Consider the following 6,431-nt stretch of genomic DNA (forward strand, 5'->3'; position numbering starts at 1 on the left):
GGCAGTATCCTGATCCACTGTGAATCCCCATACACACCTGGCAGGATCCTGATACACTGTGAAAACCCCATACACAACTGGCAGGATCCTGATCCACTGTGAAACCCACACAACTCATCTGGCAGGATCCTGATACACTGTGAAAAGCCATACACACCTGGCAGTATCCTGATTCTCTTTGAATCCCCATACACACCTGGCAGGACCCTGATACACTGTGAAAACCCCATATGCACCTGGCAGTATCCTGATCCACTGTGAAACCCCCATACACACCTGGCAGGATCTTGATACACTGAGAAACCCCATACACACCTGGAAGGATCCTGATACACTGTGAAAACCCCATACACACCTGGCAGGACTCTGATACACTGTGAATCCCCGCACACACCACGCAGTTTCCTGATACACTGTGAAAACCCCAAACACACCTGGCAGGTCCATGATACACTGTGAAAACCCATACACACCTGGCAGGACCCTGATACACTGTGAATCCCCGTACACACCTGGCATGATCCTGATACACTGTGAAAACCCCATGCATACCTGTGAGGACCCTGATACACTGTGAAACCGAATACACACCAGGCAGGATCCCGATACACTGTGAAAATACCATACACACCTGGCAGGACCCTGACACACTGTGAAAACCCCATATGCACCTGGCAGGATCCTGATCCACTGTGAAACCCCCATACAAACCTGGCAGGATCCTGATACACTGTGAAACCCCATACACACCTGGCAGGATCCTGATACACTGAGAAAACCCCATACACACCTGGCAGGTCCCTGATACACTGTTAAACCCTATACACATCTGGCAGGATACTGAAACACTGTGAAAAGCCCATGCACACCTGGCAGGACCCTGATACACTGTGAATCCCCGGACACATCTGGCATGATCCTGATACACTGTGAAAACCCCAGGCACACCTGTAAGGACCCTGATACACTGTGAAACGGAATACACACAAGGCAGGATCCCGAAACACTGTGAAAACACCATACACACCTGGCAGGACCCTGATACACTGTGAAAACCCCATATGCACCTGGCAGGATCCTGATCCACTGTGAAACCCCCCATACACACCTGGCAGGATCCTGATTCACTGTGATACCCCAAACACACCCGGCAGGAGCCTGATACACTGTGAAAACCCCGTACACACCTGGCAGGTTCCTGATGCACAGTGGAACCCCATTCACATCTGGCAGGATCCTGATGCACAGTGAAACCCCATTCACATCTGGCAGGATCCTGATACACTGTGAAGCCCCATACACAGTTGGCAGGATCCTGATGCACTGTGAAACCCCATACACACATGGCAGGATCCTGATACACTGTGAAACCCCCATGCACACCTGGCAGGATCCTGATCCAATGTGAAAACGCCATACACACCTGGCAGTACGCTGATAAACTGTGAAAACCCCATACACACCTGGCAGTACCCTGATACACTGTGAAAACCCCATACCCTCCTTACAGAATCCTGATACACTGTGATACCCCATACACACCTGGCAGGATCCTGATACACTGTGAAACCCCAGACACATCAGGCAGGATCCTGATGCACTGTGAAAACCCCATACACACCTGGCAGGACCCTGATACACTGTCAAACCCCCATACACACCTGGCAGGATCTTGATACACTGTGAAACCCCATAGACACCTGGCAGGATCCTGATACACTGTGAAAACACCATACACACCTGGCAGGACTCTGATACACTGTGAATCCCCGAACACACCTGGCAGGTTCCTGATACACTGTGAAAACCCCATACACACCTGGCAGGTCCCTGAGACACTGTGAAACCCCATACTCAACTGGCAGGATCCTGATACACTGTGAAAACCCCATGCACACCTGGCAGGACCCTGATACACTGTGAATCCCCGTACACACCTGGCATGATCCTGATACACTGTGAAAACCCCATACAAACCTGAAAGGACCCTGATACACTGTGAAACCGCATACACACCAGGAAGGATCCCGATACACTGTGAAAACACCATACACACCTGGCAGGACTCTGATACACAGTGAAAACCCCATACACACCTGGCAGGATCCTGATACACTGCGAAAACCCCATGCACACCTGGCAGGACCCTGATACACTGTGAAAACCCCATTCACACCTGGCAGGATCCTGTTCCAGTGTAAAAAACCCATACACAGCTGGCAGGACCCTGATACACAGTGAAATCCCCGTACACACCTGGCAGGTTCCTGATGCACTGTGAAACCCTCATACACACCTGGTATGATCCTGATACACTGTGAAACCCCATACACACCTGGCAGGATCCTGATACACTGTGAAACCCCCATACACACCCGGCAGGAGCCTGATACACTGTGAAATCCCCGTACACACCTGGCAGGTTCCTGATGCACAGTGGGACCCCATTCACATCTGGCAGGATCCTGATGCACAGTGAAACCCCATTCACATCTGGCAGGATCCTGATACACTGCGAAAACCCCATACACACCGGGCAGGTTCCTGATACACTGTGAAACCCCATACACACCTGGCAGGATCCTGATACACTGTGAAACCCCATACACACCTGGCAGGATCCTGATACACTGTGAAACCCCCATGCACACCTGGCAGGATCCTGATCCGCGGTGAAAACGCCATAGGCACCTGGCAGGACGCTGATAAACTGTGAAAACCCCATACACACCTGACAGGACACTGATACACTGTGTAATCCCCATACCCTCCTGGCAGGAACCTGATACACTGTGAAAACCCCATAAATACCTGGCAGGACACTGATACACTGTGAAAACCCCATACACTCCTGGCAGGATCCTGATACACTGTGAAAAGCCATACACACCTGGCAGTATCCTGATCCACTGTGAATCCCCATACACACCTGGCAGGATCCTGATACACTGTGAAAACCCCATACACAACTGGCAGGATCCTGATCCACTGTGAAACCCACACAACTCATCTGGCAGGATCCTGATACACTGTGAAAAGCCATACACACCTGGCAGTATCCTGATCCACTGTGAATCCCCATACACACCTGGCAGGACCCTGATACACTGTGAAAACCCCATATGCACCTGGCAGTATCCTGATCCACTGTGAAACCCCCATACACACCTGGCAGGATCTTGATACACTGTGAAACCCCATACACACCTGGCAGGATCCTGATACACTGTGAAAACCCCATACACACCTGGCAGGACTCTGATACACTGTGAATCCCCGCACACACCACGCAGTTTCCTGATACACTGTGAAAACCCCAAACACACCTGGCAGGTCCATGATACACTGTGAAACCCCATACACACCTGGCAGGATCCTGATACACTGTGAAAAGCCCATGCACACCTGGCAGGACCCTGATACACTGTGAATCCCCGTACACACCTGGCATGATCCTGATACACTGTGAAAACCCCATGCACACCTGTGAGGACCCTGATACACTGAGAAAACCCCATACACACCTGGCAGGACTCTGAAACATCGTGAATCCACGTACACACCTGGCAGGATCCTGATACACTGTGAAAACCCCATACGCACCTGGCAGGAACCTGATACACTGTGAAACTCCATACACACCTGGCAGGACCCTGATACACTGTGAATCCCCGTACACACCTGGCATGATCCTGATACACTGTGAAAACCCCATGCACACCTGTGAGGACCCTGGTACACTGTGAAACCGAATACACACCAGGCAGGATCCCGATACACTGTGAAAATACCATACACACCTGGCAGGACCCTGACACACTGTGAAAACCCCATATGCACCTGGCAGGATCCTGATCCACTGTGAAACCCCCATACAAACCTGGCAGGATCCTGATACACTGTGAAACCCCATACACACCTGGCAGGATCCTGATACACTGAGAAAACCCCATACACACCTGGCAGGTCCCTGATACACTGTGAAACCCCATACACACCTGGCAGGATCCTGAAACACTGTGAAAAGCCCATGCACACCTGGCAGGACCCTGATACACTGTGAATCCCCGTACACACCTGGCATGATCCTGATACACTGTGAAAACCCCATGCACACCTGTAAGGACCCTGATACACTGTGAAACGGAATACACACAAGGCAGGATACCGAAACACTGTGAAAATACCATACACACCTGGCAGGACCCTGACACACTGTGAAAACCCCATATGCACCTGGCAGGATCCTGATCCACTGTGAAACCCCCATACACACCTGGCAGGATCCTGATACACTGAGAAAACCCCATACACACCTGGCAGGTCCCTGATACACTGTTAAACCCCATACACACCTGGCAGGATCCTGAAACACTGTGAAAAGCCCATGCACACCTGGCAGGACCCTGATACACTGTGAAGCCCCGGACACACCTGGCATGATCCTGATACACTGTGAAAACCCCAGACACACCTGTAAGGACCCTGATACACTGTGAAACGGAATACACACAAGGCAGGATCCCGAAACACTGTGAAAACACCATACACACCTGGCAGGACCCTGATACACTGTGAAAAACCCATATGCACCTGGCAGGAGCCTGATACACTGTGAAAACCCCATACACACCTGGCAGGACACTGATACTCTGTGAAAACCCCATCCACTCCTGGCAGGATCCTGAGACACTGTGAAAACCCCATGCAAATTTGGCAGGATCCTGATACACTGTGAAAACCCCATGCACACCTGGCAGGATCCTGATCCACTGTGAAAACCCCATACACACCTGGCAAGATGCTGATAAACTGTGAAACCCCCATACACACCTGGCAGGACCCTGAAAAACTCTGAAAACCCCAGACACATCTGGCAGGATCCTGATATACTGTGAAAATCCATACACACCTGGAAGGATCCTGATACACTGTGAAACCCCCATACACACCCGGCAGGAGCCTGATACACTGTGAAAACCCCGTACACACCTGGCAGGTTCATGATGCACAGAGGAACCCCATTCACATCTGGCAGGATCCTGATGCACTGTGAAAACCCCATACACAACTGGCAGGATCCTGATCCACTGTGAAACCCACACAACTCATCTGGCAGGATCCTGATACACTGTGAAACCCCATACACACCTGGCAGGATCCTGATACACTGTGGTACGCCACACACATCTGGCAGGATCCTGATGCAATGTGAAAACCCCATACACACCTGGCAGGACCCTGATACACTGTGAAAACCCCATATGCACCTGGCAGTATCCTGATCCACTGTGAAACCCCCATACACACCTGGCAGGATCTTGATAAACTGTGAAACCCTTACACACCTGGCAGGATCCTGATACACTGCGAAAACCCCATACACACCTGGCAGGACTCTGATACACTGTGAATGCCCGCACACACCACGCATTTTCCTGATACACTGTGAAAACCCCATACACACCTGGCAGGTCCCTGATACACTGTGAAACCCCATACACACCTGGCAGGATCCTGATACACTGTGAAAAGCCCATGCACACCTGGTAGGACCCTGACACACTGTGAATCCCCGTACACACCTGGCATGATCCTGATACACTGTGAAAACCCCATGCACACCTGTAAGGACCCTGATACACTGTGAAACCGAATACACACCAGGCAGGATCCCGATACACTGTGAAAATACCATACACACCTGGCAGGACCCTGACACACTGTGAAAACCCCATATGCACCTGGCAGGATCCTGATCCACTGTGAAACCCCCATACACACCTGGCAGGATCCTGATACACTGTGAAACCGAATACACACCTGGCAGGATCCTGATACACTGAGAAAACCCCATACACACCTGGCAGGATCCTGTAACACTGTGAAAAGCCCATGCACACCTGGAAGGACCCTGATACACTGTGAAGCCCCGGACACACCTGGCATGATCCTGATACACTGTGAAAACCCCAGACACACCTGTAAGGACCCTGATACACTGTGAAACGGAATACACACAAGGCAGGATCCCGAAACACTGTGAAAACACCGTACACACCTGGCAGGACCCTGATACACTGTGAAAAACCCATATGCACCTGGCAGGATCCTGATCCAGTGTGAAACCCCCCATACACACCTGGCAGGATCCTGGTACACTGTGAAAACCCCATACGCACCTGGCAGGACCCTGATACACTGTGAAACCCCATACACACCTGGCAGGTTCCTGATACACTGTGAAAACCCCAAACACACCTGGCAGGATCCTGATACACTGTGAAAACCCCATGAACACCAGGCAGGATCCTGATAAACTGTGAAACCCCATCCACACGTGGCAGCAGACTGATACTCTGTGAAAACCCCATTCACACCTGGCAGGATCCTGAACCACTGTGAAAACCCCATACACACCTGGCAGGATC

The sequence above is a fragment of the Heterodontus francisci genome, unplaced genomic scaffold (assembly GCF_036365525.1).
Source record: "Heterodontus francisci isolate sHetFra1 unplaced genomic scaffold, sHetFra1.hap1 HAP1_SCAFFOLD_49_1, whole genome shotgun sequence".
Classification (NCBI taxonomy): Eukaryota; Metazoa; Chordata; class Chondrichthyes; order Heterodontiformes; family Heterodontidae; genus Heterodontus; species Heterodontus francisci.